General features: G+C 48.6%; 1 protein-coding gene across 3 annotated transcripts in view; it reads left to right on the top strand.

The window, feature by feature from the left end:
• The first annotated feature begins 848 nt into the window (after positions 1 to 848).
• Znf592 (zinc finger protein 592) overlaps positions 849 to 13,198 on the top strand; it is a 51,543-nt gene continuing 39,193 nt past the window's right edge. Inside the window, exons 1-2 of one of the 3 annotated variants that reach the window (XM_041644571.1) lie at positions 2,922 to 3,120; positions 12,161 to 12,252. The gene's annotated coding sequence lies outside the window, so the exon portion shown is untranslated. Of the gene's footprint in view, positions 928 to 2,921; positions 3,121 to 12,160; positions 12,253 to 13,198 lie in introns of those variants that run through there. The other 2 variants (XM_041644515.1, XM_041644651.1) reach the window with 2 other exon arrangements.

The following is a 13,198-nucleotide window of genomic DNA, read 5'->3' as shown; positions in this document are numbered from 1 at the left end:
CGACCTCCCTGCTGCCTCAACGCTGCAGACCCAGGTCTGGGTTCTTGCAAAGTCCTGCGGTTCCCCTCATCATCTTCTGTCCGCCCCCCAAGTTCTCGCCCTGCGGTCACAGCCTCCCCGGTAAGCCCACGAAGAGCCACCCTGAGAGGGTACCAGCCCCCCGACTCCGCTCCCCGCGCGTCCCTTGGCTCCTCCAGAGGCGACATGTCTGAGCGCCCCACGCCTCCAAGCCTGCGAGATGTCCTTATGCCCTGCGCTGACCAGCCATTTAGGGCGCACCTGAGGGCCCCGGCCCACGCCACTCCTGCTTCCTTTCACTTCACAGCCGGGACTAGGCCCGGCTCGGCCTGGTCTAGGTGAAGACGCCATCGTCCGGCTTCCCGAGGCGCTCGCCGTCCGTTCGGGCCGCAGCCGCGAAGGCACAGCTCGGCCCTCAGGCAGGCGAGCCCGGGCCGCAGCGAGGCCTCAGAGGCGCGTCAGGGCTCCGAAGGCCCAGGCGGCCCGGAGAGGCAGCGCGCGGGCCGCTCCAGCCCCGGGTGTGAGGCCGCGCGGAGGGCGAAGGGCGCTAGCCCAGGTCGCGGTCCGGGGCCAGTCCGGGTGTAGCGCCGTCCCCGCCCCGCCCCTCCTCGCCCGCGGCGTCGCCAGGGTCGCGTTCGCCTGAGGCGGAAGGCGCGAGGCCGGGCCGGGCCCGGGCAGCAGATCCTCAGCCGCACCGCCCTGGCCGGTGCCCAGGCCCGAGTCGCCTTCCGCCCGCCCTCCCCACCCGCGGCCTCAGCCAGGTCCCGCCGCCAGCCCGGCTCCCGCCCCCGCTCCGCCCCCGGAGCCGCAGCCCCGCCCGCCACCGCCGTCGCCATGTTGTGGCTCCCGCAGCCGGCGCTGGGGACGCGCGCGGCCGAGCCCGGGGCCTGCTGCTGCCGCCGCCGCCAGGTAAGCGCCCCCCGCCGCCCGGACAGGGTGAGGCCACCGCCCCGGCCGCTCCAGCTCGGGCAGGGGAGTCTGAGGAGAGCGGGCTCGGAGCCCGCGCCGCGGCCCGGCCCTGCAGCCAGACCCTGCCCGCCGCCCGAGGCGGCAGCCACTTCCCCCCGACCGCCGCCAGGCGGGCCCGGGCCGCCACCCTACCCCGCCCCCGGCCCGGGTCGCCGGCCTCTTCCGCCGCCGCCGCCGCCGCTGCTCACGGGCGGCCCGGGCACGCCGCTGTCGTCCCGCGAGCGACAGGCGGCCGCCCGCCGAGCCCCCGGCCCGGGCCGGGATAACGGTGCACTTCGCTCGGCTGGGACGCCCTGTCAGCTCCACGGTCCCCGCCGCGCGGGGACCAGGCGCCGTCACGGGGCAGACACTTGGAGCGTCGGCCCTCCTCGGCGCCCCTCAGCCACCCCTCTGCTACGCCCAAGTTCTGACCCTGGGGAGGTTTCTCCCGGGGCAGACAGGTCTTCCTCCTCCACCGGAGTTGGGGTCCTCGGGGTGGGGGTGACCAGGCCTGTTGATCAGGCTTGGATTTATCTCTGCGGAGACTCTTCCTGCCAACCTAGGGGCTAGGGTGGAAAGGCTCCGAGTGACCCGGGGGGAGGACAGGGGAGCGTCTGCTGGACAGATGGCCTCCTGGCCTTGGCTCAGCTCTCGAGAGGGGGAGGGGTCCGCCTGACCTTAGGTATGCTTGCTCTTGCGGACCGCGAGGTTGTTGGAGGTGGTGAGGGATTTTTCACTATTTTTACGAGCAGGCCAGAGGTGACATTAAAAGTCCAGGGATGGAATAAGCGCACAGGCCCACCTAGAGAGCGTGTTTTGTATCCGGGACTAGCCTGGCTAGTTCTTTGGTTAGGAGGAGCGTGGGGCTTGGGTGGGTAAGATGGTGTTTGGACCCGGGTTTGCCCGCTCCCCCCCCCCCCCCCCCCCCCGGGGCTGTGTTCGCGTAGGGGTTAGAGGGAGCTTGTGTCAGGTGCACACTGGCTGAGCACACAGTGTGCTTGGCCTGATGGATTTCAGACGTCTGTTTGCTAAACTGACTGACAGGTACATTGCACCCTAAAGAGACAGGGAAGCCTGGTGCTGATGGTTTTTGTTTGTTGTTGTTTTTTTTTGGGGGGGGGAACTATTTCTTTTGCTGTTCCACTGATGGTGGCTTTGGTTCATTTAGCAATCGCCCCTACCCCATCTCCCCTTTTAGCTAGGTTGGCCACCAAGCTCAGGTCTTAACCTCCCAGTACAGTAGTAGCTGGGACTTCAGGCAACCTTGCCTGACAGTAAAAATTCCCTGAGCACTTGTATGGGCCGTGACTGAGCTAGGTTTTGGAGATACGGTGTCAGTCAGAACGACACCACTGTTTTAGTGTTGGAGATCTTACCCTCGAGACAAAGTCCAGTAATAAAGAAAATATTTGTCAATAAACACATGCTTTCGATGTGGTGAACAAAGCCCTGGAAAATGACTGCCCTTGCAGGGCTTCCTTCTGGTGTGTGGGGAAACCTGCAGTGTGCTACATGTAGAGCACTGAACACCAGGGGAAAGAGAATCTGAGGCACAGGGGTGGGTGCTTTTTGTTTATTCTTTGTATATACAGCTTAACTGTGTCTTCCTGACTGCCTAGATCTTCCTGCCTCAGCCTCTTGAATGCTGGGACACCTAAACGCCAGGCTCCCTGAGAATTTAATTAGGGTTACAATGACAGGGGCCCTAAGAAGGTAGGTAAGGGATAGTTCTCTCTCTCTCTCTCTCTCTCTCTCTCTCTCCCTCCCTCTCTCTCTCTCTCTCTCTCTCTCTCTCTCTCTCTCTGTGTGTGTGTGCGCGCGTGTGCGTGTGCATGTGTGTGTGTGTGTGTGTGTGTGTGTTTTGGGTTGGTTTGTTTTTGCACTGGGGTAATCAACCCTAGGGCCTCCCTCACTTACTAAGCATGGACTCTACCTGGCCCCAGATGAGTCTTTGGAACAAATCTCTGCAGGAGGTGGTGATCTGAAAGTTCTACTCTCTGGTGAGGTAGGAGAGAGAATGATTTGAGTTGGAGGCTGAGGGAAGGCTTTTCCCGGAGGAAGCCCTGCTGCATTAGGTCACGACCCAGAGAAGGCTTCAGAGTTAACCGTGTGTGGAGCGGCACTCTGCTTGGCAGCCAGGAGGAAGTGAAAGAGGTTCGTGGGAAGAAAGGGGAGAGGGGAGATAAAGTCTGTGGGGAGCTGGGCTTGCCTGCCCGCCCAGGCCTGGGGTGAAGGGCCTCTCGCCCTCTCTAGTTGGGGTTGTAGCTTAGGCTAATTAGGAGTATTTGCATTTTGTGAGGCCTCTGGCCAGGGTTTGTTCTGACTGAGATAAGGCAAGGATTTCTCTGTTTAGAAGATCTCAAGTATGTGGGACCTCCTTTCCTCTGGAAGTTTTTCCTACAGCTTTTAGGAAGGGAAACCAACTGTGTCTGCTAAGAGGGAGAACCCATTTGAATGATTGTTGTCCACCTTACTCTGTATACCCTCAAAGACAAGGTTCTCATGTCCATTTTACAAGGAAAAAGCCCAGAGGTGAGGTGATGGTGTCCACAGAGATGATTGTAACACATCCCAGCCCAGAGGTGAGGTGATGGTGTCCATAGAGATTATTATAACGAGCCCCACCTGCCCCCTTTCAGCACTCACTGGCTTTGGAGTCAGACTTTAAATTTACTCCAGACCCTTGTTAACCATAGACCTTAAATTTTTTTTTTTTTTTTTTTGGTTTTTCGAGACAGACTTTCTCTGTGGCTTTGGAGCCTGTCCTGGAACTAGCTCTGTAGACCAGGCTGGTCTCGAACTCACAGAGATCCGCCTGCCTCTGCCTCCCGAGTGCTGGGATTAAAGGCATGTGCCACCATCGCCCGGCGACCTTAAATTATTTAACCTTGCTTATACCTCATTTTCCTCATCTTCAATGCAAGTGTCTACTTCATAAAGTTAAGCAGATAAAATTGAGCTATATAAAGTTTAGCACTTTGTCCAATAATATTTGTTTCCATAACTAAAAAAGAATTCCTGTTGCTTCTTAGCTATATTGTGAGTATTTTGGGTAAGATTAATTAGATAATTCAGGGGTTTTGTTTATTTGTTTGAAGACAGGGTTTCTCTGTAGCCCTGGCTGTCCTGGAACTCTCTCTGAGACCAGACTGACTTCTAGCTCAGAGATCCTCCTGCCTCTGCCTCCCAAGCACTGGGCTTAAAGGCCTGTGCTGCCTCTGCCACCACCGCCCCGTGATAGTTCAGTTCTTGAATTTTGTATAACTGTCTTCTTTCTCTCTTCTTCCTCTTTATAACTTAATGCCAAAGCTGTTTCCATATGATCAATCATTCAGCATCGATATCTCATTTCATGGTTGGTACGATGCTGGAACTCAGCAGAGAGCTGGTAGATAGTGTCGTCTTCACTAGAGTGTCTAGGAAAAGTCAGGGATTTTAACAAATGGACTAGAGTCGCTATTTAAATTCTCTAATATAGTGGTGGTTAATGAGCTACTGGGGGCAAGTTCTGGGACCCAGCCCTGTAATCCTGGAGGAAGGAAGGAGGAAGAGCGGGAGCTCAGCTCTGCAGTGTTTGAAGCCAGCCTGGGATGGATCTGTGAGGTCCTAGAAATAGATGTCTGTGGGGAAGAGGGAGGCTTCAGGGAGGAGATGACTTCTGCTGAGCTTTGGAGGACGAATAGGAGTTTTGGATGTGAAGGACAATCTACATAGAACCCCGAACATGAAAGCATACAACTCTTGTCTGGAGATGAGGCTGGAAAACAGATCAAGAAGCTTATGTTTTATTCTGTAAGCATGGTGAGATGCTGGAGAGTTTAGATACAACACGTGCATTCCATGTGGTTGTTGCCGCAGGAGAGCAACGGTCACTGTCAGCGTGGGGCAGCTTTGTCTCTGTAGGGACCTAGGGCTTCAATGTCAATTCCTAGATTTGAAGACTAATACTTGAGTTTAGTAAGGTCTTCAGCGGATCAGGGAGACTGACTCTGAGTGAACTTGGAGGAGACTGATGAGTGAATCTAAACTACTAACTGACTTAAACATGGAACTGTCAAGTGGCAGATGTTTCTGTCCTCTGGCCATTGTCCCTACCTCTCTATCCCTTGCTGGCTAGGGCTAGGGCAACTTACAAACTCCCTCAATTCCCATTTGTTTTTCTCAGGCTTCATGGACATGAACATCCCCTCTCCATTAGTCTTTCTTCAAGCACTCGCCTATGTAGTTGATGGAGTGAATAGTGATGGAGTATTTGGGTGGGATCCTGTGCTTGTGAAACGCAAGAAAGAGGAAGAAGAACTTTAAAAAAAATGACAAGTTCAGGGTTATACCAAGTTTGAGGCTAGCCTGGTCGACAAGAGACCTTTTCTTACCCCCCCCCCAAAAAAAAAAATTAAATACATTTTAGAAAGAAAGGAAGGGGCTAAGCAGTAGTATAGGTATATGTTTAAAATTGTCCAGGGGGTAACCCAGACTGTAGGTGAGTTTTTTCTATTGAGACTCTAAAACTTGGGGTTGCAGAGATGGCTCAGTAGTTAGAAGCATTTACTGTTTTTTTTTTTTTAAATATTTATTATGTATACAGTATTCTGTATGTATGCCTGAAGGCCAGAAGAGGGCGCCAGACCTCTTTACAGATGGTTGGGAGCCACCATGTGGTTGCTGGGAATTGAACTCAGGACCTTTGGAAGAGCAGGCAATGCTCTTAACCACTGAGCCATCTCTCCAGCCCCAGCATTTACTGTTTTTATAGAGGATCTGAGTTCGGCCTTCTTATCCATACCAGGAGGCTTACCACGCCTGTAACTCCAGCTTCAGCAGATCTGACTCTCTCTTCTGGCCTTTGTGGGCACCTGAACTCATGTGCACATACCCACATGTAGACATGAATATACACATGTAATTAAAATCCTCTTAAGATTATTCTTTTTTTTTTAAAGATTTATTTATTTATTATGTATACAACATTCTGCCTTGATGTATGCCCGCACGCCAGAGGAGGGCGCCAGATCTCAGTATAGATGGTTGTGAGCCACCATGTGGTTGCTGGGAATGAACTCAGGACCTTTGGAAGAGCAGCCTGTGCTCTTAACCTCTGAGCCATCTCTCCAGCCCTAAAATTATTCTTAATAATTTTATACATGTATAAATTTATACATGAATAAAAATTTGGAGATGCAGATAGAAATACAAATGAACTAAAACTTGCTGATAAATCCTATATTGAGAACTAGTGCTAACATTTAATTAAAATTGTTGTTCCTTTGTTTTGTTTTGCTTTTTCGAGACAGGGTTTCACTGCCTAGCCCTGGCTGTCCTGGAACTCACTCTGTAGAGCGGGCTGGCCTTGAACTCAGAGAGCTACCTGCCTCTGCCTTGTTGGAAGTAAAGGCCTGTGCCACTACTGCTCAGTCATTTTTCTTGTTCCTAAAAACCAAGAACACCCTCCCCCAGCTGGCTCTTGTTTCTTAAAACAGGGTTTCGCGTAGCCAAGGCTAGCTTTGAACTGATCTTCCTTCTCCCAAGTACTTGAGTGCTAGGATTACAGGCTTGGCCAGCTTAATATTTGATATTGATTTGTTGTTTGCTGTACTGGGGATTGAACCCAGGTCCTTCGTGCAAGTGTTCTCCCACTGAGTTTCATCTCTCAGCCCTTTTGATATTTGGATTAAATCTTTATTTCCACCCCTATTTTTGTTTGTTTAACTTTCTCTTTTCTTATAAAATGAGAAACTTTTTTTTTCCTTGAGACAGGTTTCTCTAACAGCACTTACTATCCTAGAACTCGCTTTGAAGACCATTCTGGCCTTGAACTCACAGAGATCCACCTGCCTCTACCTCCCTAGTGCTGGGATTAAAGGCGTGTGCCACCTCCTGGCAGGAACATTTTTAATGGTAAAGAATTCTGAGAATGGGTGTCTAGGAGGTAGAGTTTCATATACCTAGAACTTCAGTCTTTCTATTTGTGGGCCTCTGGTCTATTGCTTCCTCTAGGAGTGTAGGCTGTGAAATCCATTAGATATATATATTTAATGGAGGTTTTTTTTCAAATTTGCTTTTATTTTGACAGCAGGGAAGCATATTTTGATATAATTTATCTAACGCATAATTTTGTGCCTTCCAGAAAAGTAAATGACCTCATTTCAAGTTTGGTGTTGCCAATCTATGTTTGGATTATTCAGTTTACTGTGTGACTTAAGTCCTTACTGTCTGCATTTCAGAATCTGAAGGTGTTACATCAAGAGGTAATGGTGGCCCTTCATTCTTGTTAACATACTCCAGTAGACAAGACAGGATGTGATGTCTGTTCGTGGTTGTGAAAAGACTCACGAGGCTGAGTGAAGAGGAGTGGGTGTGTGCGCTCCTGGCCAGGAGCCAACTGACTCCTGGCCTCGAGTCAGTGTGCGTGTGAAGTCTACATGGCTTTAGCTTATATCTAAAGTTCCAGAGTTATTGGGTCCCCTGAAAGAGTCTTGAACTTTAAAATGTTTATTGAATTTTATTTTAATTTTTTGAGACAGGAGGGTCTCTCTGCATAGCCCTGGCTGTCCAGAACTTACTATGTAGTCCAGGCTGGATTTAAACTCAGAGATCTGCCTGTCTCTACCTTCCATGTGCTGGTACTAAAGTGGTGTCCTACCACACCTGGCTTTTATTTATTTTTTAACTGAAATGTTCTGAGTAGTCCAGAGGTAGCTCTAAGGATCTTTCCACAAAGAATATAGACTCATTCAAAGAAGGCAAGTGCTGCACCAGGGCTCACAGCCTGGCAGTCCGCTCTGGAGGCCAGTTTCCCGGGAGATCTTGCCTCTAAGTGGAGTGTATGTTGTTCAAAACACTTTTTTAAAGTGAATCTCTTTTTAAAAATTTATTTACTTATGTATATGAGTACTCTGTCTGCATGGTTCTCTGCCCACCGTTGAATCCATTACAGAAGGTTGTGAGCCACCCTGTGTGTTCTGGGAACTGAACTCAGGACCTCTTGGAAAACAGAGGTGCTCTTAACCGCTGAGCCATCTCTCCAGCCCTAGTTTTTAAACTTTTTTCTTTGTGTTTTCTTCCTTTTATAAGATTTGAATCTTTTGGTTTTTCGAGACAGGGTTTCTCTGTGGCTTTGGAGCCTGTCCTGGAACTAGCTCTTGTAGACTAGGCAGGCCTCGAACTCACAGAGATCCACCTGCCTTCTGAGTCTGGGATTAAAGGCATGCGCCACCAACCACCTGGCAAGATTTAAATCTTTTTTTTTTTTTTTTTTTTTTTTTTTGGTTTTTTTTTTGAGACAGGGTTTCTCTGTGGCTTTGGACAAGATTTAAATCTTATAAAGGTTTTACTATCTCGTCTTCACAAAAATAGATACTCAGTAAGGTCTATTTTCATTTTGGAGACAAACACTGAGGGCCATGTAGCAAAACTGAAAGTGACTACGGCTGTGCCCTTATGAAAGTATGATGTTGGGACTGACTGCATCTCCTGGGCTGTGCTGGAGGGAAGATGCTTTTAGATGTTTTGAAATGGCTTGTCTTGTCAGGGCCGTTAGGCTAGCACCTCTGATTGGGACAGTCCTTGGAACCAGTGAGCCTGACTGGGGTCTCTTTGGGGTGTGGGGTAGGAGGGAGGATCTCATAGTTTAGTGTAGTTTCAACTCAAAATCATTCTGCTTCAGCTGTCTGAGTCCTGGGATTACAGGTCAACCTGGAACTCTCAAATCCCAAATCCCCTTCTCCTAAGTGCTAGAATTGCAGGCAGGCACCACCTAACCCAGTTACCCAATTTGATTGGCTGATTGATTGATTTCTCTCTCCCTCCCTTGTGTATGTGTTTTTGTGTGTGTGTCTGTGTATCTGTATATTTTGTTTTGATTTTGGAGGCAGGATTTCTCTCTAACGTTGTGGCTGGCCTGGAACTCTCTCTGTAAACCAGGCTGGTCTTGAAGAGACCTACCAAATGTTAGAATTAAAGCATGTGCCACCACTACCCAGCTTTAAAGAAATGTCAGTTTGTTTCTGGTGTGGCTTGGTTTCAGTATGGTCTAGGCAGTCTCCCACACATCCATAAGGAAGATGCTAGAAGTCTTTAGGGTAGAGTTGGAGCCCAGGAGACTGCAAAGGGAAGGAGTTAGGTCTGTGTGCGAGTTTAAGGTGCGTTCCTAGAATCTCCTCTTTCTGGAGGCTTAGCAGTTTTGGGGGTGAGGGGAGGAGTGTTCCCTCCTCTTTACAGTCTTTGGACGCAATGATATTTTATCCATACTACCTGATTGGGAGCCTATGGAATTGGTGCTGCTTCCTGTTTGTGCCCTCATTTGCTGCAGTTTACAACATTCTCAGTTTATCAAGTCAGAGGTGTTCACTTGTACAAGGCAAAGGGCAAAGTGAGACTGTAGCAGTGAATGTTGAAGATATGGGTCGGTTGTAACTACAGCCCATGCTGTCCCAAGGTCTGAAAACAAAGCTAAGCCCCAGCTTTTATTCCAGAGGAGAGAAGCCCAGGAGTGGGTAGCAAGCTGCTGTTTCTGGAAGGGCTCTCTGTCTTAACCTGTTTTGATGTGTGTTTCTGTATTTTGTTTTTTGAGATAGAGTCAATCTATGTAGCCCTGGAACTCGCTCTATAGACCAGGCCTCGAACGCTGGCCTGGAACTTACATGATCCAGATCAGCCTGCTTTTGACTCCAAGTGCTGGGATTAAAGGTATGCCCCGCCATGCCCAGTTAGTTTTTTGAGACAGAGTCTCATAGCCTGTGCTGGCCTCAAATCTCTATGTAGTGTTTGCCAGTTTTAAAATCTGATTCTCTTGCTTCTACCTCCCATGTGCCTGCATTATATGCATGCATCACATGCCAGCTCCTTCTTTATTTGTTTTGAGACAAAGTCTTACTGTGTAGCCCCAGATGGCTTGAAATTTGCTGTGCAACCTTGGCAGTCCTTGAATTTGCAGTCCTCATGCTTCAGCATCCCTGATCCTAGGATCAGGGTAAGCTATCACACCTAGAACAAAAAATGTTTTACTTGAATTTCAAATCCTGCATAGCTTTTTTTTGCACCTGCACATCATTGCTAGGCAATGTATAGTCAAGTATGAAAGGCTTTCCATTGGCCCAGCCCAGAGCACTGTGCTTTGTAGAACATAAAGGAATCATGTGAGATGAACTTTGCCTTTAGGAGCTCTCCTGCTGCAAGCAATTACAGAACAATTTACTTCTAGACCAGAAGTGTCTTTTTTTTTTTTTTTTTTTTTGAGACAGGGTTTCACTTTGTAGTCCTGGCTATCCTGGAACTTTCTCTGTAGACCAGGCTGGCCCTGAACTCAGAGACCTGAATGCTTCTGCCTCTTGGGTGCTGGGACTAAAGGCTCACAGCACCATGCTTGGCTAACCAGAAGTAACTTAAGGGGACTTTTCTTTCTGAGGGTGGTGGTTATGTGCTATTTATTTGAAGTGGCTGGAGTTACCTCTCAGGAATATCTGACAACCAAAACAGAGTGATACCATTTGGAAGAAGATAGTGACAGTTGTATCATTTCATTTCTTGTTCCCCTACTCCACCCCATTTTAATTGTTTTTGGTGCTGGGGATTTAATCCAGGGCCTTTCAGACATTAGGACATCACCCTGTCACTGAATCACACACTGTCACCACTGCCCCTGTACTCGAGATGGAAACCTAGTCACAAAAGAAGAGCCTAATTCACTATAGTCCATGCCTATAGGCCATTGCCTTTTTCTTCCTAACCTACAGAGGATTTTAAGAGTTATTTACACCTCCTGGGAGAGGTTATACTCTTCATAGTTTGTCAGCAAATAACAAGGTAATTATCAGGAATTAATCTGGCTGAGGAAAAGCCTAGGACTCAGGCAGGTACCTGGGGCAAGGACAAGAAGACAAGAAGTGACATACCTGGGCTGGAGAGATGGGTCAGAGGTTAAGAGCATTGCCTGCTCTTCCAAAGGTCCTGAGTTCAATTCCCAGCAACCACATGGTGGCTCACAACCATCTGTAATGGGGTCTGTTGCCCTCTTCTGGCCTGCAGACATACAGACAGAATATTGTATACATAATAAATAAATGTTTAAAAAAAAAAAAGAAGTGACATACCTGCATGGTAGGAGAGAACTGAGGGTAGCAAAAGACACCTTTGAAAGAAATACCCCTCCCCCTTAATTACATTATTTCTGGGTGTTTTGCCTGCATGTGTCTGAGAAGCACCTGTGGAGGCCAGGAAAGGATGGTAGATGCACCCCCATCGCCCTGGGACTGGAGTTACAGAGGAGAACTGAGCTGCCAGTGTTTCATCTCCTCAGCCATCTTCTGCCCCTAAAAGAAACTTTGAGTTTGGTGTTTGAGGTAGGGTCTCCTGTAGTGCAGGTTAGCCTTGACTGTGCTGTGCTGCTGAGATGGCCTTGAGTTTTAGATTCTTCTGCTTCTACCTCTCAAGTGCTAGGATTATAGGTTCCTTCACATGGACAGGATCTTTCTGTTTTGGAAGCAAGATCTGGCACATAGTATGTACCTAAGGCTACCATATTTCGCTAGAAACTTGGATGGCTATCAGAAACTTGTAGTCCCTAGCTTTTTTTTTTTTTTTTAAAGATTTATTTGTTTTGTTTACAGTGTTCTGTCTGCATGTGTCCCTGCAGGCCAGAAGAGGGCACCAGATTTCATTACAGGTGGTTGTGAGCCACCATGTGGTTGCTGGTAATTGACCTCAGGACCTCTAGAAGAACAGTCAGTGCTCTCAACCTCTGAGCCATCTCTCCAGCCCAGTCCCTAGCTTTTGAACTACCTTTTTTCCCCCAACACCAGGCCCATCTGGCCCTCTGTTGGTTGGGTCATAGGGTAAAGTGTGTCTGACACTGGATATGAGGGCTTTCAAATAGAGGGAGAATCAGATTCTTTTTCTTATTTCTTTCTTTCGTTCTTTCTTTCTTTCTATAAATTTTCAGTTAAAAATGTTTGAGAATAATTTAAGGAGAAAACAGATTTCTCTCTTTCTCTCTCTCTCTGTTTTTTTTTTTTTTTTCAAGACAGATTTTCTCAATGTAGCCCTGGCTGTCCTGGAACTCCCTCTGTAGAAATCAGGCTGGCCTCAAACTCAGAGATCTGCCCACCTCTGCCTTCTAAGTGCTGGGATTAAAGGCGTGCACTACCACTGCCTGACCAGATCTTCTCAAAATATAAAATGAGTCACCCCTTGTCCCAAGTTCTTTTGTAGATTAAGAATCCAAATCCTGGGGGCTGGAGGGATGGCTCAGTGGTTAAGAGTGCATATTGCTGCTGCAGAGAACCAGCTATGGTGAGTGGCTCACAAACTCCAGCTTTAGAGGATATGACACCTGTTTTGGCTTTTCCAGGTACCTGCACACATGTGTACATACCCACACACAGACATATTCACATATACATAATTAAAAATAAAATAAATATTTAAAGTCTACGTCTTTGCAGTGGCCTTTCACCATCTACCTTCTGTTCATCTATCCACTGTTCCTGCTTCAGACTTTCCTGTTTTTCTCATTTACCTAAACCTTTTCTTTATTCATGTGGACTGCCCTTTCATTTGTTTCAGAACTGAGACTATCTTCCCTCCAATTTCTGATTTGGGAGTAGAAACCCAGTTGAGAAAGGCTCTCTGATTCTGTCATGAATCAGTGTCTCTGTCCTCAGATTCATGGCAGCCCTCCTGCCTGTCTCCTGGTGCTGGGGTTACAGTTATGAACTACTACACCGGACGGCTCATGCTGAGCGAATGAATGTGTGTGCACAGGTGTGTAGTGTGCGCACTGTGCAGATAGGAGTGCCGTAGAGGCAGAAGCTGGAAGACGAAGGAAGAAGAGATCCTTTGGAGGAGATTGATAACTCTTGGTAGGAGTGGAGGCTGGGCCTGAGTGAGTCTAGGATAGCCTGCAGTCTTGTCTTTTACTAGTGTGTAGAGGCGAAGGCAGTCACGGGGTGTTCTGAGGTGGTGAAGGAGCAGCTGTTGCAATGTCAGATCAGAAGACTTAGGCTAGGTCTATTTGTGTGTGTGTGTTTGTTTTTCAAGACAGTGTAACAGCACTGGCCTTTTTGGAACTCTCTTTGTAGACCAGGCTGGTCCCCAACTCAGAGATCCATCTGCCTTTGCTGGGATGAAAGGTGTGAACCACCACCGCCCAGCCTAGGCCTATAGTTTTAATCTTCTGAAGAGCTTGGCCTTGGTTAAGCCTGAGGTGGTAGGCAGTAAGGAACTGTTTTAGGTTTGT

This window comes from Microtus oregoni, unplaced genomic scaffold (assembly GCF_018167655.1).
Source record: "Microtus oregoni isolate MIOR12 unplaced genomic scaffold, Mior012 000000F_ref0000247, whole genome shotgun sequence".
Taxonomy (NCBI): Eukaryota; Metazoa; Chordata; class Mammalia; order Rodentia; family Cricetidae; genus Microtus; species Microtus oregoni.
Note: the sequence above shows the minus strand (reverse complement) of the source record. Positions and strands in the feature narration are given on the sequence as shown.